This window comes from Bubalus kerabau, chromosome 5 (assembly GCF_029407905.1).
Source record: "Bubalus kerabau isolate K-KA32 ecotype Philippines breed swamp buffalo chromosome 5, PCC_UOA_SB_1v2, whole genome shotgun sequence".
NCBI classification, from domain to species: Eukaryota; Metazoa; Chordata; class Mammalia; order Artiodactyla; family Bovidae; genus Bubalus; species Bubalus kerabau.
Genome location: NC_073628.1, coordinates 120,265,419 through 120,290,669, shown reverse-complemented (window position 1 = coordinate 120,290,669; position 25,251 = coordinate 120,265,419). Strand labels below are relative to the sequence as shown.

General features: G+C 40.4%; 1 pseudogene; it reads right to left on the bottom strand.

Moving 5' to 3' along the window:
* Positions 1–368: 368 nt before the first annotated feature.
* LOC129654061 (cyclin-dependent kinase 4-like) lies at positions 369–1,250 on the bottom strand (annotated as a pseudogene).
* Between the last annotated feature and the right edge of the window lie 24,001 nt (positions 1,251–25,251).

The window sequence follows — 25,251 nt, the reverse complement described above, 5'->3', positions numbered from 1 at the left end:
AAAAACTTATAAGATCATTAGTTTTTGAAAGGCGTTGATAAAATATTGCAATCATATCATTTTTTGTTGTTTTTCCTGTATGAAAAAGCATCCCAACATCAAGGTATAGGGAAGAGGAAAACAAGGGACATACCCCTTTGTGTAAGGACACAGCGGGGCAGGAGAAGGATAAGCCTCAAAAGGAGGGGCGGGAGGGGAATGTCATTAAGGCAGCAAAATAGTCTGTAAAAAGTTGGAGGAGGAGTCTTCACAGCCTCAGAGATGAAGACAGAGATCACCTTCTCAGAGGGAGTCTCTTCACTCAAGTGTTCAAAGGAAGGGAAATGTCGGTGTCTCTCCTCTTGGTTCTGTTGCAGCCATTTTGTTGTTCACTCGGGGTCACCTTCTGCCTTGTGTAGATAAGAGGGCTGCGAGGCTCGGGACGCAGAGTCCCCTGTGGGGGTTAAAAGTCAGCATTTCCAGCAGCAGCTGTGCTCCAGACTCCTCTGTCTCAAGTACAACTGTGAGGAGCCCCCAGGGTGGGGGCAGGGGGAAGGCTCCTGGGGATAGAAATATGTTTGGAGGCCAGTCATCCTTTGGGGGCCGTTCAATCAGGTCAAAGATTCTGCCTATCAGCTAACTGGTCAGCTTCAGAGTGTCTCTGTGAAGATACAGCCAACGCATCACACATCCAGAGGCTTTGCACAGGTAGATTGCAAAAGGACTTTTGGAGTTCACGGTACCAGAGTGTTAACAACCGCAGGTGTAGAGCTGCCTGGTAGCTGTAGATTCTGGCCAGGCCAAAGTCAGCCAGCCTGACTGTCCCACCACTTGTCACCTTCTTCTGGCTTCAGGTCTCGGTGAACGATGCCATTGGCAGGAAGGAAATCCAGGCCTCTTAGAAACCAGGGCATCAGATTCTTGGTGGTCTCCACTGGCAAGCCTGGTGGGGGTGCCTTGTCCAGATATGTCCTTTGGTCTTGGTTCACATGCTCACACACCAGGGTCACTTTGGCCTCCCGGTCATTTTAGGCGGTGGCACTGACGTCCATCAGCCGGACAACACTGGGATGCTCCAGAGCCTCCAGACATGGCAGTAAGTCCACCTTACCAACTGTGCTGATGGGCAGGCCTCCTCCAGCACACCTCCACTGGGGACTCTTACACTCTTGAGGGCCACAAAATGGCCACTGTGGGGATCACGGCCTTGTACACTGTCCCATCGGCCCTGACACCAATTCAGCCATTGGCTCATTTGGAGGGGTAGCCATTATCAGACCACAGGAGACTCTTGCGGGTCTCTGGAGGTCGGGAGCTACTCGGGTGGCAGGTTATCCGGATCCTGGAGCTGGTTCCTGCAGCACCATACATTTCAGGTCTGTCCTGGGCCGCTGGGCGGTACCAGCCCAGCCAGAGACAGAGGCCACAGGCTAGAGCGGCCCCCTTTACTCCCACCTTCACCGTGTGAGCAGCTGCCGGGCAATCATTTCTAATGAGACAAATCTTTTTGTTATCTATATAAGGATAATTCCTTAACACATTAAGGAATGTTTTCATATTGACAACTCATTTAATTTATTAGGAAAATACAAATGGAGACATTTCCACTAACATCGGGAACAAACCAAGAATGTCTGCTCTCCTCCCTAGTTAATTATTATTTTATAAGTTTTGGTTGCAGCAAAGAACAAAAATAAGAAGTGTGATTACCAGAAAAAGAAAAACAAAGTTATCATTGTTTGCAGCTGATATCATCATATATCTAGAAAACCCTAGAGAACCAGCTAAAAAATAATTATAAGCGACTTTGGCAAGATGAATAAATATAAGTGTCAATGGATTTCAAACATACCAGGCACAATCAGAAAGTATAATGAGGAACGAAACTCTTTCACAATAGTAACAGGAATATAAAACACCTAGAAATACAAGCTTAATAAAAAATATGTCAGACCTTCATGAAAAATGCCATAGAATTATACCAAGAAGCATAAAATGAGGCTTAAATAAATAGGAAGCCATGCTGTGTGTCTGTGTGGACTATTATAAATATATCAGTTTTATTCACACTGATTTTTAGGTTTAATGTAACCCAACACATTCTCAATAGGATTTTTTCTTCAGTAGTTTTTCTGGAGGAATAGTTATATAAGAACTTGTTGCTGTTGTTGTTTAGTAGCTCAGTCATGACCAACTCTGCCTCCCCATGGACCGCAGCACACCAGGCTTCTCTGTCCTTCACCATCTCCCAGAGTTTGCTCAAACTCATGTCTATTGAATTGGTGATGCAATCCAACCATCTTATCTTCTGTCATCCCCTTCTCTTCCTGCCTTCAATCTTTCCCAGCAGGGAAAGATTTCCCAATCTTTCTAATGGGTCAGCTCTTCAGATCAGGTGGCCAACGTATTGAAACTTCAGCTTCAGCATCACATAAGAATAGCAAAGAAAGGTTGAAAAGGAAAGCTAATGAGGAAGGTTGAACTTGTTCTACCAGGTAGAAGATATATTGCTGAGCTACAGTAGTGGTATGCTTGCACAAGTATGGATCAATAAGAGAGACTAGCCCTCAAAAAAGAATGCACCCTATATTGTACAATGGCTTGAGATGCTATAAAGGTGACTTCAGAACAAAGTAAGGGACAGATTACTCAATCAATGACATATAGAAGACATTAGACTAGGTCTTTACCTTATCCTATATGTCACACACAGTAATCAATTCTAGAGATGTCTGTATAAAACAATGCATATAGTAAATCAAACAACACAAATATTAGAAGCAAATAAAAATGACTCACAAGCGAAGAAACCTTTCAGCAAGAGCAATAGAATTGGTGACATAAAGTCTTAAACACTGTATATTAAAACTATCATTTCTTAAACAAAAAAGAAAATATCATGGGACACATTGAAATGACAATGCTGGAAAAATGTCTACCACTGATGATAGGCAAAGAGGTAACATTTTTTTCTAAGAGTTTTTATAAATCTGCAAAATACAAACATGTCTATATAAAAAAAACTAGATTAAAAGACACAGGAAAGAGGAATTATAGATGTTCAACAAAAATGGGGGAAAGTTCAGCTTTCCTGATAATCTCACAAATCTAAATATCATTTTATTTTATTAGAAAATTTTATTGGAGTATAGGTGATTTATAATGTATTAGCTTCAGGTCTACAGCAAAGTGAATCAGTTATAAATATACATATATCCATTTTTTTCTAGATTCTTTTCCCATATAGGTAATTGCAGGGTAAAGCTCCTTGTGCTATACAGTAGGTCTTTATTAGTTATCTATCTTATTAAACATCATTTTAAACTTATTTAATTGCCAGCTCAGGGTGAGAGATGGTCAGGTGATGGATCCTGTCAAGAAACCTGGAAGGAATGTTTAGTATTACCACTTCCTGGGAGGTATTTGGCTATATATTTCAGAAGGCTAAAAACCTCTGGTTATTTAGCCCAAGGATTCTTCTTCTAGAATTCTGTCATTAGAAATTAGAAAGAGATGTGGACAACACTTTTTGCACAGGGATGTTCTTTACTTTCTATTTATGATATAAAAAACTGGAACTAAGTTAAATGAAAAATTGCACCGGAGTGGTAGATTATCGTACATTGAGGGTTCTGAAAAATTCTGATTTTTGAAGAACTTAATGACATGCAAATGTTCACAACATAATTTTAAAATAAAAGTATAGAATTCAAAAGTACATCCTCAAGAACTTAGCTCTAGAATTTAGGGTAGGGTATTTCAACTGGAATCTTTATTTGCATTTTTAATACTTCCTTTTTTCTATAATAAAATGCATCACTTCCATAATAAAAGAATAGTGTATGTGGGTCTATGTATTTAAGGTAGTCATTTGATATGTTTTTTAAGACATTAATCACACTTTGGAAATTAGAAGTGGATTTTTTTATATTTCCACAAGTTTTTTTCTTCTGTTTTGAAACATAAACCCTTCTCTCTTTCCAAATTCATTCTGCTTTCTCCAAGAAACACAGTCATAGATGCAGTTCTTTACACTTATCTCTACTCCCCATTTTTTTCTTTAAGCAAGAGAGGAATATATTTAAGTTTGGCTTTGATTTCTACAAGTTTGTTAGAAGAGTTTAAGATTTCACTTTGCTAAAAATGAAAAGATGTTAGTGACAGAACCATGCTTTGTTGCCTAGGTAGCAGAAATGCTAACAACTCTATCAGATAGAAGATTTCTAAATAAACCTGTGCCTAAATTTAAATGATATTTCCAAATGGTTAAAGAGTTAAAAGGACGTGGGGAAAACTGAAGGGAAGAATCAGGTGGTAACTTGGGATGAAGAGGAAATACTGAATAGATACTCACATGAATAGTTCACCTCATACAGAAATCAGATAATCCTCGCTAGAGCATCTTGTAAACATATTGTGTTGATTTTTGTTAATTTCTCTAACACATAGAAAAAACTGAAAGATTTTTGGAAAATACAGAGGTAAAAATGATTGTCAATAATCCTACCATCTATTAAGTGGAATTACTTCTGATTTTTATTCTCTTTCTCTCTTGGCAGCCTCCATCCTTATTAAAGATATCTGTTTAATACTCCAAATAAAATTTTGTATCACAATTACTTTTCAGAATTAAGTCTCTGGAAAGAACTTGGGTGTTTACACCCCAGTATAAATTCCTCTCCAATCTATTCCCTCAGAGTTCCAGTGCAATGGCTGGCTCTCCTGGTGGACAGCTGCCCATACACTGAGTCTAAAGTGAAGTCTGCCTGTTGACAAGACCTATGTAGGCAGATGCAACTTTCATTGCTTCTTTCTTAAATATGAAACAAAGATTTATTTAACAAGTATTTATTAAGTACCCATAAGATGCTGGGCACAATTCTTGATGCAAAGGAGATAAAAAAAAAAAAAAAAAAAAGACCAAAATTCCTTGGTGCTTACATTCTAGTGATAGAAGAGGGGAAAAAGGTAAGGGAGTCATCCCATATTTTGGAGATTCATATGTGCTATTGACAAAAAGAGTTGGGTGGTCAAATGGTGACATTTGAGACCCTAGAGAATAATAAATTTCCTATTTAAAAAGAGTCTATTAGATGCCAAGAAAGGTTAGTGAATGATTACATACCTAGACATACCTGTATGAAACTCTGGATGTGAGATCATGAAGTTTCCAGCCAGTGGGGGCAAGACTACAGGGGTAGGAGAGTGGTCACATACAAATGGGTAGATCCAGACCGACATCAAACTTTTTAAACAATAACAGTGATGCTAAAAGAATATCTTTGAAGTATGAGGGAAATTATTTTCAATCGAGAACAGATTGTTCAACCAAACAGTCATTCCAATAATAAAACATATTCAAATATATCAGTATAATGAACATCTACGTCCTATGCACCCTGCTTAGGAATTTACTTGAAGATGTGCTCCTCAACAGATTGAGGGTATAAACTAAGAAAGGGTACTGATGGAAAAATAAGTTTAGATGTATCCAATAGAGGAAATAAAAATAAGTACTGTAATAGGATTCCCCAGAGAAACAGAATGAACAGGATATATATATATCCTAGAGAGAGACTTATTGTGAGGTACTGGCTCATGTGGTTATGGAGACTGAGACATCCCATGAGCTGCTGTCTACAAGTGGGAGACCCAGGAAAGCTGGTGATGTAGTCTGAAGGCCTAAGAACCAGGAACCCTGAGAGCAGGAGAAAATCAATGCCTCAACTCAAGCCCTCAGGTTGGGGGAGGGGCAATCCAACCTTCCTCTGCATTTTTGTTGTGTTTAGGCGCTCAACAAATCGACTGATGGCCACCCACATTGTGGAGGACCATCTGCTTTACTGAAGCCACCATCTCAAATGCTAATATCTTCCAGAAACACCCTCTGAGAGGAACCCAGAAATAATGTTGAATTAGATATCTGAATGTCCCATGGCCCACTCAAGTTGACATGTGAAATTAACGATCACAAGCATGTAGTGAAAAGGAGGGAGAAGAGGTACATTGTAGGCCTGCTTCAGCAGAGAGCCAATAACTGATCTATTGCTAATGTTGATCAATCAAGAAATAACAGTATAAATCAAAGAATCGTGTTAACCATCTCCATCTTCAACGTTTATGATCTTGTCATAGACCAGACAAACTGGAAACTGTAGAGCAGGATCATCCCTGGAAGTCCAGTGGTTAAGACTTTGCCATTTGTTGCAGTGGGTGAGGGTTCAATCCCTGGTCAGCGAGCTAAGATCTGCCAAAAAACTAAAACAGAGGCAATACCGTAACAAATTCAATAAAGACTTTAAAATGGTCTACATTACCAAAAAGTCTTAAAAAACGCAAACTCTAAAAAACAAACAAGTGAAAAAACTAGAGCAACGCTTAACCATCCAACTAGCTGTCGGTAGTGAGGTGACAGGTGAAGACAGAGGACACAGGACAGGGATGAAGCAGAAACTCTGGACGTCGTCTGGTTTAAAGTTAAGAAGATCAGAGAGAATTTCCAGGTTTCTGAACTAGAAGGGAGAGAAATTACAAGAAAATTTTATAGAGAGGGTGGGGTTCAGGAAAGGAAAGAGTGCCTTAGAGGGCATTTTCCCTGCCCGCCCACCACGCTGATGCAAATAGAGAAAAGATAAAACACAGACATTTTTTGCTTGTATTTTAAATTTACACAATACTGTGAAAGCTAATTTATTAACATTTCATTCCGTCAGTCAATATTTTTTATGTGCTTATTATGTCTCAGGTACTACTGAACTGATAGAACAGTGAAGATAAAAAATTCTCTTCCAATGAGGATAAATGTAATCAGCTTAGTGACTCACAGGTAGAATCTGATAAGGAGAGATGGGCATATAGTGATTAAATTCGATAAAGTGTTACAGGTTCTGTGACAGAAATATGTTCAGCGTCCAGAAAGGACATCAAGGAAGAGGTGGTCCATTTGGCTTGTGGTAAGTTAAATTCAAGAGCTATCTGATAGAGTGAGATTTCTGCTGCCTTGAAGAGGAGTTGACCTTTGTACCTTTGAAAATACAATTATTCTTTGTGAGGCTAGCCTGAGGAAGTAATCTTAAATAAAGTAAAAGAATTAAGCAAAATAAACAAAGCAAAGCAAACAAATAGACATCTGTTTGACAAGTCAACTTTGAAAACATTCTACAGCACTTCTGCAGCAACCTTAAATTAATCACTAATATAGGATAACTCTTGAGTGAATACAATTTCTTCATCATTATATTGCAGGTAATAATGCCTATTTTAAGGATTTTACAGTAAGAATCAGAAATAGAAATAATTCTTAGCATACTCTGTGAAGATTACTGGGAAGACAATGGTGGTGATGAAAATTTGTGTTTAAGTCTTTCCACTGGTACAGAATATTCAAGAGTGAATCCAATACTCTGTACACAGACAATACTCCATGCACAGGGAATCACAGGTGTCCAGAAAGCCGAAGCTGGCATGTGCCCTAGAGACCAGCCTCTCTTTCTTGTTTTATTGTGGAGGCAACGGAGACATACAGAAGTTTAATTATTGCCAGAGACATCTGCCTGAAGCCTTAGAGCATTACATTTAAGACACTGAAAAGAGATTTGTGTACCTTGAGGCTGGAGTCACTGGTGAATTTGAGAGCCCTATGCTTTCCCTAAATTATTTAAGTAATGTGTCAGCAAAGGCCTGCTTACAAATCAGATGCAGTGCACTTCAAGAGTCTTCTCTCTACTCCTGAAATGAGTTATTAGCCCAGTTGGTTGTAGCACCCTTTGTTCTAGAAGCTGAAATCAGAATAACTAAAACCCACATCCGGGGCACAAACTGCTTGAATCAAAGTGATGTTTTCCTCCTTTTTAGCATTACATATTGGTATTAGGCCATTTCCTCCTAGGTTTCTATAATGTACCATGCACTAAAAGTGGGCTTCCCAGGTGGCGCAGTGGTAAATAATCTACCTGCAAATGCAGGATACAAAAGAGCCTTGGGTTTGATCCCTGGGTCAGGAAGATCCCCTGGAGTAGGAAATGGCAACCCACTCCAGTGTTCTTACCCGGAGAATCCCATGGACAGAGGAACCTGGCGGGCTACAGTCCACGGGGTTGCAAAGAGTCAGCCATGACTGAGCAACTGAGCAGCCATGCATGTACTGCAATTGGTAAGAGGTTCATGGAGACATTAGTGGTGGAGCCTGGTGGGCTGCTGTCTCTGGGGTCGCAGAGTCGGACACGACTGAAGCGACTTAGCAGCAGCAGCAGAAACTGAAGAAAGGAAAACATTGCAAAGCCTGCTGTCACATTTTCTTTTGTCATATCTGACAAAGGAAGAGGAGATTAATCACCATCAATACTAATTCGGGGTCTATGTAACTCATGGGCATGGCCACAATTTCTTCATTAGAGTATTATTTCATAAGTATGGATTTATGGGACACATAAGGAAGCATTTCATAAGTATGGATCTACCACACACACCTTCCCTGTCTTTCTCTCACCGTGCGTCCCTTTCAAGAGGAATTCTGCCTCTTTCATCAATGTCTCCTTCCTGCAATGAGCTAGAAATATATGCATTTACATTCTTTGAACTTAAACTTCTTCAACACTAAATGTGGAATATTAATATCTTTGTTAGTGGTTTGCTAAGATAATTCAATTAGTTAATCTAAACAGTACAAGCTCTTGGCCAAAAATTATATGTGTATATATATATTACACACACACACATATATATGTAATACATGTGTGTAATATATATATGTATGTATATGTGTGTGTAATAAATACTACTTACCTGCTGACCCTGCTGTCTCTCTTTCTCTGCTTCCTTCCTCCCTGCCTTGTTTTCTCTGTTTTTACCCTCCTTCCTCCCCCTCTCTCCTTTCTCTCCTCCACCTTCATGCTGCACAAATACACTGATCTGCTTCCAGCATTCTACAGTGATCACGGGTCACACAAGCCATAGTCCCTACTCTTACGGTGCTGTCTCCTCCACTTTGTGGACTAGAAAAGAAGCATCCATTTAGAGGTTTGGACCAAGATACTTTCAACTCTAAAATTCTACAGTTCTTTTTGTGGCACCAAACCATCCAGTGTTTGTGGTAGATGTGTTTGATTTAAAAATTTTTTGCTTTGCAAGTTGGTCTTTAAAGAGCTCCTGATCAAAATCACTCTTTCCCTTTAAAGAAGAGGGAATTAGAGAGCTGCAAAGGTTGGGAAGGACACACATTTTCCACGGTGATTTTTCACAGTGTTCCGAAGGCAAGAAACTAAGATTGATTTATATTTCTTCATTTTCTAAAGAGAAAGATGATGCTCCATGTGCTCTCTTTACTCACAGAGGGTTTGAGGTAGAAACAATTCTTTAAAAAGATATATGTCTTGAGGACAAACCTGGAAGTTTGATATAGCAAATTGTATTTGTACCAGATTTTCCTTTATTTTGAATTCCCATTAAACTAGTCAATATCATGCTGTGGTATTTAGTGTTTTACTTTTCTCTTCCTCCTGTGATTTGGAGGTCCAGAGATACAAAATGAAATGAACAAAAAAGGGAGAATTTCTTGAACTAGACAAATATTTAATTAGGCTAGTCCTACGTTTCTTTGCAGCCATTTCAGGGAAAGAACATAGACTCAAATGTATCACAAAAGCAAAAGAAATATCTGAAGGAAATGAAAGAGGGTTCAAGGAGAGAAAGATAGAGAGGGAGGAGAGAAGGGGGACAGAGAAAGAGATGCTTGAAAATGGATTCTTTGCTAATCTTGGAGCCATAAAAATCTTGAGTCATAGATATTCAAGCTTTGTTTTGGGAGATTTTCAAACTCAAAGAAAATATTATTTACTTTGTCCTCACAATGGGTGGCTTCTTAATTTATTGTTGAAACGACAGTATGGGTTTAGGGCTTGGATTAGACCATGGCTTTTTTTTTTAATTGAAGTATAGTTGATTTACAATGTCATGCTAGTTTCAGATGTACAGCACAGTGATTCCGTATATATATATATATATATGTGTGTGTATACATATATATATACAGACACACATATATATGTACACATACATACATATATATGTATATTCTTTTCCTCTTTCCCCATATGGGTTATTATAAAATGTTGAGTAGAGTTCCCTGTGCTATACAGTAGGTCCTTGCTGGTTATCTATTTTATATTCAGTAGTGTGTATATGTTAATCTCATCCTCCTAATTTAGGCTATTGCTGTTTAAATGATGCAGCAAATACAGAGGCAGGGAAGGATAATAAGCAAAAAGTGCTGAATAATAAGAGGAGAAAGGGATGGGCAGGTACTGAGGACAACCCACCTCACGCTAGTCTTTCTGGGGGGTCCTTTCTCTCTCAAATTCTCCAACCCCAGAATGAGCTACACATCCTTTCTGAAAGAAGATGGTCTCCGTCACATCTCTGTCCAGGCATCCATGCTATCAGAATTAGCAGTCCAGATGAATGCGTATGGAGAATGTGGTCTATACATACAACGGAATATTATTTAACCCTAAGAAAGAAAGAAATCCTCACACATGTTACAACATGAATGAAGCTTGAGGACACTGTGCTGAGAGAAATAAGGACAAATATTGTGACATTCAGCTTACCTGAGGTACCTAGAGTAGTCAGACTCGTCGAGACAGAAAGTATTGATAGAATGATGTCCACCAGTGGCTGCGGGGAGGAAGAAATGTGGAGTTACCGTTTAGTGGGTACAGAGGTTCAGTGTGGGAAGACAAAGAAGTTCTGGAGGTGGATGGTGGTAATGGCTGTACAACAATGTGAATGTACTTAATACCACGGAACTGTAGACTTTAAAATTGTTAAAAGAGTAATTTTTGGGGGGAGGCATGCTGTGTGTCATGTGGGATCTTAGTTCCCCAACCAGGGATTGAACCCACACCCCCTACAGTGGAAGCATAGGGTCTTAATCACTGGACTACCAGGGAAGTCCCAGTAGAAAATCGTATGTGTTATGTGTGTTTTCCCACCACCACCACCAACTCCACAGTGATAATAATAAAATTACCTGTCCTGGCCAGAAAGAACAGCAATGGAGAAAATAGCTTTAGAAAAAATAAGCTGCCTTAGATGAACTAACACAGGGAAATGGAGTAATTTTTACAGTAAAGGGTTCCTGCTGTCTCAGATATTAAGTTAACTCATTCCACAAAAACTCTGTAGGTCAAATAACATCAGGAAACCAAGGCTCAGTGGTCACTATCTTGCCTATTCTTACAGTCTATTCTTCATAAAGAACTTGATGCCAAGTCTGTCTGTGACAAAGCCTATCTTCTCTTCTACACAATACTTTCTTTAAAGGGCCAGTTTTCACTGAGTTTGAAATACTCATAACTCCAGACAGAGGAACATCTAAGAAAAAGCAGATACTACTCAGCTGTGGGAAAAGAAAGCAGGAAGAAATGGTCCCTAAAACAAAAAAGAGAGATGGATGAGCTAGCGCAGGATAAGAAAATGAAGTGTTAGTCACTCTGTCATGTCTGACTCTTTGCAACCCCATGGACTTTAGCTCGCCAGAGGAGGCTCCTCCATAGAATTCTCCAGGCACGAATACTGGAGTGGGTAGCCATTCCCTTCTCAGGGGATCTTGCCAACCCAAGGATTGGACCCAGACCTCCCACACTGTAGGCAGATTCTTTACCGTCTGAGCCACCAGGGAAGCTCAAGGATAATAAAGTTTCTGTTAACTTCCATAGATCATTTTGGGTTTCTTACTTTGACTTCTGAATTTGAAAGCTCAGTAGCAGATATGCCTAATTTATTCCTAAACTAGCAAAAGGTGAAGCCTTTTCTGCCAGCCTTTTCTGGACGTTCTAATGATAATGGAGCATTTGGCATTAGTTCTGAGTTTTAATAGAAAAGCGATCTAATTGAAATAAAGCTAGGATAGCTCAAAATTGTGCTAAAAATTTAGGGATAAGGGCATCATCTTAATAGCATCAGCTATCTTTCTGATTGTCTTCATGAAATGAGCCAAATGTTCTAAGATAGATGAAGCCCTGTAATGAGGTTTGATTTGTCATTAGCTGCTTTCAACTGTGTCACTTTGGACTCCTCTCTTAACATTTTTGAGCTTCAGTTTCCTAACACATAAAATGGGAATAATAATGCCTACTGTATAAGATTATTGAAGAACTGAATTACATTAAAGAAGAAGGTGTATATTAGGGTGCCTGGCATGGCACACTTTAATTTAATATGAAATTGTTGGTAATACACTACAAAAAAGATGCTTTTTTATTTTTGGCCACCTCATCATTTTGGCACACAGGTTTTCTCTAGTTGGCACGAGGGTTCTAGTGGGCGCAGGCTTAGTTGCCCCGTGGCATGTAGAGAGATCTTAGTTCCCTGACCAGGGATTGAATGCACATCCCCTGCATTGCAAAGCAAATTCTTAACCACTGGACCACTAGGGAAGTCCCAAGATGCTTTATTTTTCATGTAACTGGTTTCCTGTGAGACAACAAGGGCAAGCAAGTTCAGGGCTATCTAGATCTCAAATAAAGTTACTAATAAGGAAGGGAAATGTTGAATAAAAAAAAAACCAAACCTTTCCATGTTTTGGAGTGAAAAGGTAACAGGAATAATATTAATATTAGATGGAGAGCCAGTGAAAGAAATAAGACGGTGCCCCTGTCGTCAAAGCACACTTCAGGCTTTTCTTTTTTTTTTTTTTTAATCTCCCTACCTCACATCTTTAGGAAAACTAATGGATCTTAGCTAGTCATATTTATAAGAGAAATACTTCATAGTACCAATATTTTATTTACTAGCATTCTGCACACATACAACAGGAAATGATTCACTTGGCTGAAGCCAGCAGGTAGGTGGCCAGATTTAGAACACATCTGCTGAAAGTGAGATTAATAATTAAAGTTTTTAAGCTACAGCTATTGCCTTCAGTGGTGTGAAAATTCTCTGAGTAACTGGCCTTTACGGTCTCTCATCAGTGGCTTGTCAGTAAATGAGGGTGGTTTAAAGAACTAGTTTTGAAGTCCTGGTCAGAGCTCATCCATCAGTGTCACTTGGCTGGAGTGAGCTGAGGAGTGGAAAAGTTGATGCCTTTTTTCTTTCTATTAAAATGTTCTATATTGGTGTTCCTAACTGGTACGTGACCATTAAGATGGGAAGAATCACAGAGTCTGCCCAGTACTGACAGGCACTGTACCAAATCACTAATTATCCATCCTATTTCACGGAGTTGGAATCATGGTTGGGTAGCAAAATTATACGAAACTTGCAGAGGTAGGAGAGGGTGGATGTCTAGATCCATAAATGCATAGCCATTTGCATGCTTACAATCACAGAAATCATTAACTGAAAATAGGCCTTATTTTGTTGGCCTCCTGGGAAAAAAAAGTAATGCTGCAGAGTATCGAAATGGTGAGGCAAAGCCAGCATTTTTAAGAAAGAGAAAGCCGCTAACAGCCCTGTTTATCAATACAAAAGTTTAGACACTTTGGACCTGTGTTAGAAAGTACATTAACATTCCTAAAAGATAAAGCAGCAGAATAATTTATTTTTTCTCCTTCTTCAATGAACATTTAGTATTGGTGCCAGTTATGGGGAGGACTACAGAAGAGGCAAATGTCTGTCACTATGGAATATTGGTTTGTGATTTGTTTGTTGGTAACATAACACTGGCTATCTCTTGCGAAATGTCTACTTGCTTTCAGTTTTGACTTTCATACTTCCATACTCTAGGAGTCGTACGGAGGGAACAAAACAAGCAAGAAGTCAAAAACACTGCGGGCATTTTTTTCCTGACGCCTAATTTTAACATGTCAAAGTGTTCCTGACAAAACCAGCCCCTCTCTTTTCCTCTCACTCTCTAACTGCTTCAGTCCAGAGGCTGATGGTAACCGTTCAGGACCTGAGTGGAGTGTGACATCTTAATTTGATCATCAAGTCATTTGGAATCTGCTCTCGGCCAAAATTCCAGTGATAATTTGGCTTGTGTTTAAAAGCCACTAAATAAGGAAATAATTTTGTCTACTTCTTATCCTCCCCCTTGGATTAACTGGCTACTCAGCTGGTGGTTTGCTCATCTGTTCCATTCTAAGACCCAAGAGCTACACCTTAACTCCACCTCTGTGAGATCTCCCCTTCCCTTTCTAGTTTATTTTACATTTAAACAGACTTCAGCGACACCCCTTTTAGTCTCTGAAGGAATTTGTGCTTTTAACTTGATGCCAAATGATGAAACTTAATGTCACCAACTTTTTTTCTTTTTAATGTTAACTGCTCATTTCTTATTGTAGTTTGATATTGTTATTCAACTACTGTAAATAAATGCTAATTAACAAAATGTCACTTGACTTTCAAAGCAGCTGCAGATGGCTTTTACTTTTCAAAAAACAGTTTCATCTTTATCAGCAACAGATGAAAACCCACCATATCTGACAACACAGTGATCCATTATGGTTCCAACATATGCATTTAAAATGAGGTTCAATACAATGTCTACTGAATGATATATTTTAATTGGTTTAATAATGACTAATGGGATTGTAATAAATGAGCCTCACTGGATGGATTCTAAATATAGTTAAAAGACATTTTTTAAAAAAGAGTCACAAAAGAAATGAAAGAATAGCCATGGGCATATGAACAGATTTACATAGAATTGCCTCATATTTTCCTCCTTTTGAGGTATTCTGTAATGAATGTATAGGCTCAACAAGCAAAGGACCAGGAAGTTATCAGGGCCAAGAACATTTTTGCAGAACAAATAAGGAAACCCCGTCTCTAGACATTAAGAAGAACCTCACTAAATTAGAGAAATTTGGAAGTTAGCAGAGATTAACCTAAAGCTTGAAAACAAAGATTAGGGAATTATGACTGCCCTGACATTGAACTAGAAGCCTCCACCTCAGGAAACAAGTGATTCAGTCTCTTACTTGAAGGTCTGGGCGTATTCAGAGGCATGAACCAAGTTGGTTTCAGTTCAGTTCAGTTCAGTCACTCAGTTGTGTCCAACTCTTTGTGACCCCGAATCACAGCACGCCAGGCCTCCCTGTCCATCACCAACTCCCGGAGTTCACTCAGACTCACGTCCATCAAGTCAGTGATGCCATCCAGCCATCTCATCCTCTGTCATCCCCTTCTCCTCCTGCCCCCAATCCCTCCCAGCATCAGAGTCTTTTCCAATGAGTCAACTCTTCACATGAGGTGGCCAAAGTACTGGAGTTTCAGCTTTAGCATCATTCCTTCCAAAGAAATCCCAGGGCTGATCTCCTTCAGAATGGACTGGTTGGATCTCCTTGCAGTCCAAGGGACTCTCAAGAGTAGGCTTAGCCCTAAAGTAAGTAATGTAAGTAAGTAAAGTAAAGTAAGTAAAGTAATGAGGCCATAAGACATTTAAGTGGTGTTGGAAGAAGATTCTAATATATCTGAAAAGGGATCTAGAGCCTAATTTTCTTGTACCTGATATAAGCAGAAAGATGAAACAGAGAGAGAAAAATTTTATGTTTCTATTACAGGAAGCTTATCCTACTTCTGACTACAATGGAGTAACTCACAGCTGATCAAGTCTCTTGTTGAAAAGACCTAAAAAATCCATATAAAAACACAAAGTACACATTTTTTTATAAGACATCAAAAGCAACGAAAATATCCAGGACTTGAGGAGTCAAGATCCCAGAAGGAGAAATTATTAAGTAAATCCAATATTTTCTGAGCTTCCCTGGTAGCTCAGCTGGTAAAGAATCCACCTGCAATGCAGGAGACCTGGGTTTGATCACTGGGTCAGGAAGGTCCCCTGGAGAAGGAAATGGCAACCCACTCCAGTATTCTTGCCTGGAAAGTCCCATGGGTGGAGGAGCCTGGTGGGCTACTCTCCATGGGGTTGCAGAGTCAGGCACAACTGAGCGACTAACATGCACAATATTCTCTGGCCACATTCAGGGAATCTGCCAATTTGGGGCATAGAAGGAAAAGCTGAGAATTGGGCAGAAGGTAGATACTAAGAGGCAGAGAATCCATCAGAGCTTCCAGCAGCCTCACACAGCTAAGGAGACAAAAATTGGAGTTCGGGACTGCCTAGGAAGATGGGACCTGAGGCCAAGATCTCCTGAGATAAGAGAGATGTAAAGGGTACTCTGGTGTTCATCTAGAGGCATTTGTTAAATTATTAAGAGGTACTGACAAGAGACTAAAAAGTCAAGCAGGCAGGTTAAAAGCAAAATGGAGTTTGGAGCAGTTTTGGAAGGGTGAGAAGATAAAACCTTGGAGGTCAAGGTCTGCTTGGGCGGACTTCCTGTGTTCCAGAACCAGGCTCGTTTGCCTGGTGTGCTGCACAACAAACGCTGAGAGGCTGAGGTTTGCAGCAGAGAAAAGGTTTATTCACGCGGCATCCCAGTGAGGAGACAGGAGAATCAACCTTGAATCTAACTCTTGGTGGGTGAGGGGCTTGGGATATTTCTGGGATAAAGAAGCAGGGTGGTCTGAGGCGTGGCAGGGAAAGGTGATTGGAGGTGAGAGAAAGATGAGGCAATCATTCCGTGCAGACATAGCTAAGATACATGCTTCTTCGTGGGATGCATATTCAGAAAATGGTAGTGTTAGCATGTCTTGAGGATGGAGTTTTGGGCCCTCAACACCAAAAGGTCATGAATCAGACACTCACACATGCCCACGTGGTAGGTTGGTGGTTCCAGCCAGTTTTATAGGCTGGAGCTTGACCTGGACACTGCTGACTCCAAGTTCCTGAAAAATAACAGGCAAACATCTTATTGTTTACACTATATGCTTGATCATTGAAGGCAGGTTACAGTTTGTTATTTATTAATAACAACTTAATTATTGTTAATAATTTAATGGATCCAACTGACGACTACCATCGGTTTCACTAGTAAATACCCCAGATTCTCAGTTTACATGCCAGAGGTATATAAAGACTTAAAGAGACAACAAGCTGTGTGAATCAGCCCAGTTTCTTGTTTACTATGGCTGTCTGCCAAAGGATAGGATAAATCACTTTTGGAGAAAGAAAACATCATCCTAAAATCTGCAGTTTTTCATAAACAACATTGTATGGTCAATAAAATATTACTAGGACTGCAAGGAGATCCAACCAGTGCATCCTAAAGGAGATCAGTCCTGGGTGTTCATTGGAAGGACTGATGCTGAAGCTGAAACTCCCATACTTTGGCCACCTCATGCTAAGACTTGACTCATTGGAAAAGACCCTGATGCTGGGAGGGATTGGGGGTAGAAGAGAAGGGGACGACAGAGGATGAGATGGCTGGATGGCATCACTGACTCAATGGACATGAGTTTGAGTGAACTCTGGGAATTGGTGATGGACAGGGAGGCCTGGTATGTTGTGATTCATGGGGTCGCAAAGAGTCGGACACAACTGAGTGACTGAACTGAACTGAGACATACGAAGGAACAGAATGCTAAACAAAATCTCATAATCGAAACAGATCCATAGTTAACGTAGAAATCAGGATGATGAGGTTTTTGTTTTTTTTTTTAACCTGATTAATATATTAATCAGGCTCCTCTATCCATGGAATTCTCCAGGCAGGAATACTGGAATGGGTTGCCATTCCATTCTCCAGGGGATCTTCCTGACACAGGGGTCCAACCCAGGTCTCCTGTATTGTAAACAGATTCTTTACCATCTGAGCCACCAGTGAAGCCCCTAAATATCAGCATTATGATACATGGATTTTTAAAAAAAAACTTGAGTAATATATTTGAGAAAAATAGATGTCAAAGGGAGAATTTCACTAGAGGACTAAAGTCTATAAAAACATCAAATGGAATGTCTACAACTGAAAAAAGCAGTAACTGAAATTAGGATGAAAATAGAAGAGTTAACCACATTTGAACATGAAAATTCTGAAAGAGATGAGAATACCAGACCACCTGACCTGCCTCTTGAGAAACCTGTATGCAGGTCAGGAAGCAACAGTCAGAACTGGACATGGAACAACAGACTGGTTCCAAATAGGAAAAGGAGTATGTCAAGGCTGTATATTGTCACCCTGCTTATTTAACTTATATGCAGAGTACATTATGAGAAACACTGGGCTGGAAGAAGCACAAGCTGGAATCAAGATTGCCAGGAGAAATATCAATAACCTCAGATATGCAGATGACACCACCCTTATGGCAGAAAGTGAAGAAGAACTAAAGAGCCTCTTGATGAAAGTGAAAGTGGAGAGTGAAAAAGTTGGCTTAAAGCTCAACATTCAGAAAACAAAGATCATGGCATCTGGTCCCATCACTTCATGGCAAATAGATGGAGAAACAGCAGAAACAGTGGCTGACTTTATTTTTCTGGGCTCCAAAATCACTACAGATGGTGACTGCAGCCATGAAATTAAAAGACACTTACTCCTTGGAAGGAAACTGATGACCAACCTAGGCAGCATATTCAAAAGCAGAGACATTACTTTGCCAACAAACGTCCATCTAGTCAAGGCTATAGTTTTTCCAGTGGTCATGTATGGATGTGAGAGTTGAACTATAAAGAAAGCTGAGTGCCGAAAAATTGATGCTTTTGAACTGTGGTGTTGGAGAAGACTCTTGAGAGTCCCTTGGACTGCAAGGAGATCCAGCCAGTCCATCCTAAAGGAGATCAGTCCTGGGTGTTCATTGGAAGGACTAATGTTGAAGCTGAAACTCCCATACTTTGGCCACCTGATACAAAGAGCTGACTCATTGGAAAAGACTTTGATGCTGGGAAAGATTGAGGGCGGAGGAGAAGGGGATGACAGAGGATAAGATGTTTGGATGGCATCATCGACTCAATGGACATGGGTCTGGGTGGACTCCGGGAGTTGGTGATGGACAGGGAGGCCTGGCATGCTGCGGTTCATGGGGTCGCAAAGAGTCAGACATGACTGAGCGACTGAACTGAACTGAACATGAAAAAGAGTTCTTGTTAACTGGATGATAAATCAGTATTTATCAGATGATTTAGTATTTAATCAGATGATAAAGTATTCAGATTGAAGGAGAGCAAAAGGTTGAAGAATGCACAAAGTCACATAAGAGACACATAGAACATGGAGAAAAGATTCAATGTACATAAAGTTGGAGTCACAGAAGAAATGAAAGAGATGACAGTGCAGAAGCAATATATGAAAAAAATAAGAGCTAAGGTTTCCTCTCCTCCAAAACTGATGAAATATATCAAAGAAGTGCTACAAACTCCAAGCTGGATAAGAACAAAAGAAGTCACAATCGATTAGGCTTGTGATTGTAAAATTTCTGCAAACGAAAGTCTTAAGAGCATCCAGAAAAAACTGACTCATTACCTTCAAAGAAGCATCAATCAGACTGATAGTTATTTTCTCAAAAGAGAAATAAAAGCCAGAAGACAATGCAATGATGCCTCCAAAGTGCAAAAGAAAAAACAAAGATATCAACCAGGAATTGATTACCCAGTGAAAATACTTTTCAAATGTGAAAGTGAAATAAGTGTTTTCCTAGACAAATAAAAACAAGGAATTTACCACCAGAAGACCTACACTAAGAGAAATGCTAAAGGGAACTCTTTGGACAGGAGGAAAGTTATCCCAGAAATCCCAAAAGGAATGAGGAGCAATAGAAAGAGTAGACAATAAATACAATGCATATTGTTAGTTAAGTGGGGCTTAAAATTCATGAAAACTATAACACAAAATTAGTGTAGGGATATTGTTTGGACTATCATCTGTTGAAATGAAGTGAAGTGAAGTAGCTCAGTCGTGTCCGACTCTTTGCGACCCCATGGACTGTAGCCTATCAGGTTTCTCCATCCATGGGATTTTCCAGGCAAGAATACTGGAGTGGGTTGCCATTTCCTTCTCCAGGGGATCTTTCCTACCCGGGGATCGAACCCAGGTCTCTCACATTGCAGCAGATGCTTTGCCCTCTGAGCCACCAGGGAAGCCATCATCTGTTATTGGAAGCCAAAAAACCCCAATCTTATTGATTTGGCCGAAACTTTGTGACCCCTGTGAAGTCATCTGGGCAGAGTTCAGCCACAGTAAAGTTAGTTACAAAAGGAGTCAAGGTATCTTTGGAGCATCAGGCTAAGGGCAGTGTCAAGAGCTATTTGACTACAAGATTCCAAAGCCCTCTCTCTCGGCCATGGGAATACCAGTAGATCTAATACTCTCATTGTTAGAATTTTAAATAATTTTCAGTTCAGTTCAGTTGTTCAGTCGTGTCCGACTCTTTGCGACCCCATGAATTGCAGCACGCCAGGCCTCCCTGTACATCACCAACTCCTGGAGTTCACCCAGACTCACGTCCATCAAGTCAGTGATGCCATCCAGCCATCTCATCCTCTGTCATTCCCTTCTCCTCCTGCACCCAATCCCTCCCAGCATCAGAGTCTTTTCCAGTGAGTCAACTCTTCGCATGAGGTGGCCAAAGGACTGGAGTTTCAGCTTTAGCATCATTCCTTCCAAAGAAATCCCAGGGCTGATCTCCTTCAGAATGGACTGGTTGGATCTCCTTGCAGTCCAAGGGACTCTCAAGAGTCTTCTCCAACACCACAGTTCAAAGGCATCAATTCTTCGGCGTTCAGCCCTCTTCACAGTCCAACTCTCACATCCATACATGACCGCAGGAAAAACCATATCCTTGACTAGACGAACCTTTGTTGGCAAAGTAATGTCTCTGCTTTTGAATATGCTGTCTAGGTTGGTCATAACTTTCCTTCCAAGGAGTAAGCGTCTTTTAATTTCATGGAAGAAATACTTTATTAACATTTCTTTCATTGCTTTTTCCTCAATTTCCAACTTTTAAATGTTTGGTTATTAAACACAAGCGGACTTCCCAGGTGGCTCAGTGGTAAAGAATCTGCCTGCAAATGCAGGAGCCACAGGAGATGCAGGTTTGATCCCTGGGTCAGAAAGATCCCCTGGAGGAAGAAATGGCAACCCAATCCAGTATTCTTGCCTAATAAATGCCATGGACAGAGGAGACTGATGGGTCACAAAGAGTCAGACACAACTGAGCATGCACACTATTAAACATGAGGGCCCTCTGATGAGAAGAAGGCTGTTCTTTTTTCATTTCATTATTTAGAACAAATTAAAACTAAAGGTAAGAACTTGAAGTCCATTGTGGTAGATCAGTGAATTTGCTCACAAGACCAAAATTCCTAGATAGGACAAAAGGATCAATGTCTTGGTGACCTGATGGAGACTTTGTTGTTAGGGGGCAGAATGGGGCTCCAAAGCTGGATTATCAGCTTAAGGTGGCAAGAGAAGAAGGTAAGTTTTTCTCTCTGCTTTAGTGATATAAATACATATAACAACAAAGTTGGTGCCGTACTGGAAAGCTAGTGGGACTTCTGATCCAAAGAAATCAACATCACTTTTGAACACTTGCTAATTGTGGGATATTGGGGTACCTCTCCTTCAAATATGAGGCTACTAACATCTGATTTTCTTTCTTAGTATGTCTAATCCGCTATTAAAAACTTCTATTAAGTGTCACTTCTCTCTCCCTTTTTAGATGTTCAATTGGTTTTTTAAAGAAAAATGTACCCTGTCATTTTTATAGTTTTCGGCTATCAAGCCTGCTCTTTTTTTTCCCTTTAGGAATAGTGAATACTCTCGCTCTCTAAACTGTCTCTGGTAACTCTCATAGCTGAAGTATCGGCAAGTCTATTTTTAGTTGATGTGCTGATGCTTTAACTATTAGCTAGTTTTCTTGACATATGCTAGATCCTGGTACTTGGAAAATTGTTGGAGTAATTTGAGGCCTAGGATAAATTATATGTGTCTTCTTCCAGATATAATTTACATTTGCTTTGGAAAGATGGCTGGAGGAACTATCACCTTAAACTAAGTTCCCGGCTTCAGGGTCTTTGATCTACCTGGGGATGCGAAATCTGTTAATTTTCAGGAAGGGTGCTTCACTTCTGGGTCTCTTACCCCAGGGATTATTCCTTTGAGGTTCGTGTTTACTATAGTGGTGATTTCTCAGTAGATTTTCTAGCTTTATGGGACCTAGGCTTTGATTTCTGTCCTGATCATCTGATAAAGTCACCAAAAAGAAAGTTCAGCGTTGCTAGGATCAGCAAATATTACTAGGGCAAAAGTTGCTTTTGCATTAGTTTAATATTTTGTCTCCATTTAGGCCTGGTAGTTGCTTCCTACCTTGTGAGCTCTTGGATGCTTTTAGATTGATGTTTTTTTGTATTATAGTCAGCATTTCTATAGTTTTTTTCCATAGGATAATTGGTTTGGCTAACCTACCTGCTAGTCCCAGAAACCGGAAGTCCAAGACAATAACCAATCTGCATTATGATGATGCTACTCATATCTCACAGAAACTGCATTTCAAGTAGATAATATGTACTTTCTAAGCTGAAAACAGCTGCTAAATTGTCAGTTATTATTACTGTTAGAAAGTAGGAGGAAGAAATCGTGTGCTGGCTACCGTCTCATGTGCGGATGTGTTACCCCCTCAGAATGGTTTTGATTTTGCAAGCTCCCAGTCATTGTTTAGCCAAAGAAGAAAATATATTAGGGCCTCCTTATGAAGCAGAGGTTGGTGAACTATGACCTAGGAGCTAAATCTGGTCTGTGGTTTGTTTTTATACAAGTTTTATTGCAACACAGACACATTCATTCATTCATGTATTGGGTATCGCTGCTTCTGTATTAACAAGGACAGAGTGGAACAGCCCGAAACAGAACCTGCATAGCCCATGAAGCATACAATATTTACTCTCTGGCCCTCTATATGGAAAAAGCCTGCCAACTCCTGCCATAAAGTATTAGTCCACCAGTCTTGTCTGACTAGTTTATGAGCTGGGAACAAGTAGGTTATTATCTACTTGCCTTATTATCATGCAATTTTTAAATACTGGAAGCTTGGGCTTGGTATGATAGACTCCTCAGTCACATTGAAAAATTTAGATAGGAAGTGGCAATAATGAGCAAAAGATGAATATCTTCAAGTAGCAACACAGTCATTAAATCATTACTCTTAAACAATTCAGACAAACTTCTCTTTTTCCAGTACAGATATTAGTTCTCTTTGTTTCTGCTTTTTTAGAGAATGTTCAATTTATAAAGTAAGCTCTTCATTTTTTCATTAACTTGTGCTTCTTGGGTTAATGTGACAGAGAGAAGGCTTAGAGTGAAAATTCACAAGCAGCAAAGAAAGACGAGTCCAGGCCCCAATCATTTGCCATGAAGTGGAATTTAGCCAAAACGCAACTCTCTCCTTCACCTCTGGACTAGCAGGGTTTGTGGGGCAGAGTGAGCCAGGAGTTTATGCCAAACAGCAGTATACTTTCTGGATAATTCTGAGATTCCTTCTTCTCAGGAGTAATGATAGAGACCTTAGCACAAAAATCAAAGAAAAAGAAACTGTAAGAGGAAGTTATGTTCAAAGCTCAGTACATGTCTTTTTTGTTCAGCACCAGCTCTAATTAACAGATCCCCTGTTTCTGTGTATGATGTCAATTAAACTACTGTTTTGGCTCCCAACTGCGCACACGGCTTTCTATACACAAACTGCGGTGATGCCATTCATGCTATCTGTTAGGACTGCATCAGTGTCTCTATGCAGAATTTTGGTTCAACAACGAAATACCACTGAGTCTACAAGGTGATCAGGTTGAAATGCATCTTTTAGAGATGAGTCAGGAGTCGTGAAAAGCACACTAAATCCTGTGGTGAAAGTGTGTTGCTAAATTAGAAACAAGGAGCACAGTAATTTCCCCTGACCCGGAGCCTTGCTGGACGGATGCCGTCCACGATGTGGAGGAGAGCAATATAATAAGCACGGGATCCTGGAGTGAGGCATAAAGAAATAATGAAATCATTTCTTTATAGAGGATCAGATGCCTTACATGCATGCCACTTTGCTTATTAATCCATCTGAAATTCCCTGGGGATTTGGAGCTGGCTCTGCCTGATGATGAATCTGTAGCTCGGTGACAATTAACCATAATGACTTGGAGAAAGACCCTTCTAAATCACTGCTGGGTCCTGGGCTGCCAAAAGCTGCCTGCACCTGGGTGGCTGGCTAACAGCACCCCCATTTTATTCCATTTTTCATGTGGAATCTACTGTTCTCTGTGGCTTTGCCAGGGAGCCAAGACAGCTCTAAATCCCCTTCTGTGATGTGGCGTGGTCAGAAAGGAGAAGCCGCAGCCACAGAAGGGAGATACATGGGAAAAGCTAAGGCACTCTCTTCTCTAAGACCAGGACACAAAAAGCCCCTCTGTTCCCGACCACCTGGGCTCACCACACTGGTTATGTGGGAATCCGAGGGTTGACCAGACAGTCAGAGGACCCGGGAGTGTCAGAGAAGGGAGTTCCTCTGTGGCCAGTTCCCGGTGGCCTGGTGGGAACTGCGTGAGGCCGCTGGTAATTTTCCGGGCTCTCAGCAAGCTCAGCGGTGCCCCTCACACAGACACAATGGCCACGTGGCCAGGGAGCCAGATGGGCTCTATTCTAGGCATGGGCAGGAAAGGGATGACCCTGGAGTCTGGACTGGCTTAACCCCCTTACCCTTGCTGCTGGCCCTCTGTCTTCCAGCACCGGATTTACCTTACAGTGGTCCCCAAAGGGAGGGCGCATCCCAGCTGGGTCCCCTGGAAGCTGTAGATTTGCTGGTTTGCACCTTTCTTGTGCATATTTTTATGTGGGCTGGGAAAACAGATGGCTCCATCCAAGTTGCTGAAAACCCAGCTGGTTATTGCTGCACTAGAATGACCTGAGTTTGGGGAGCTGAGTTTTCCCTGCCAGGGCCTTGGGCAAGTTAGGAAATGTGTCAGTCTTTGAATCTGAGCATAGACGGATGAGGCCTGAATTGCTGCAGCCCACCCTGTCCTGTGTGCTGTGGGGAATACAGGCGCAGTGACACAAGGCACGATACATGATACCTGGCACCCCCGCTCCCTTACCTCCTTTTTTTTCTTTAATTAAGCAGGTTAAAAATTATTTCAAACAAACCAATAACAGAGTCATTCTTAATTCTCTTCCACTTTTTAAATCAAACCTGCACCCCCACCCTCCATTCTAAGTAATGATTAAAATAGACTTTCAAAGAGAAGTTTCAGAAATCTTTTCAAGCCAACATTTATTGAACATCTATTTTATTTCAACTAGATGCTGGAAATACAACGTTGACTAATATATGGCTTTTTTGATCAGAGAGCTCCTAGTCCATCTGGAAGAGATACGTGTAAAAACAAGCTATCTGGCTAATAAGAAACTGCTGTATGACTCAGGAACTCAAACTGGGGCTTGGTAATAACCTAGAAGGGTGGGTTGG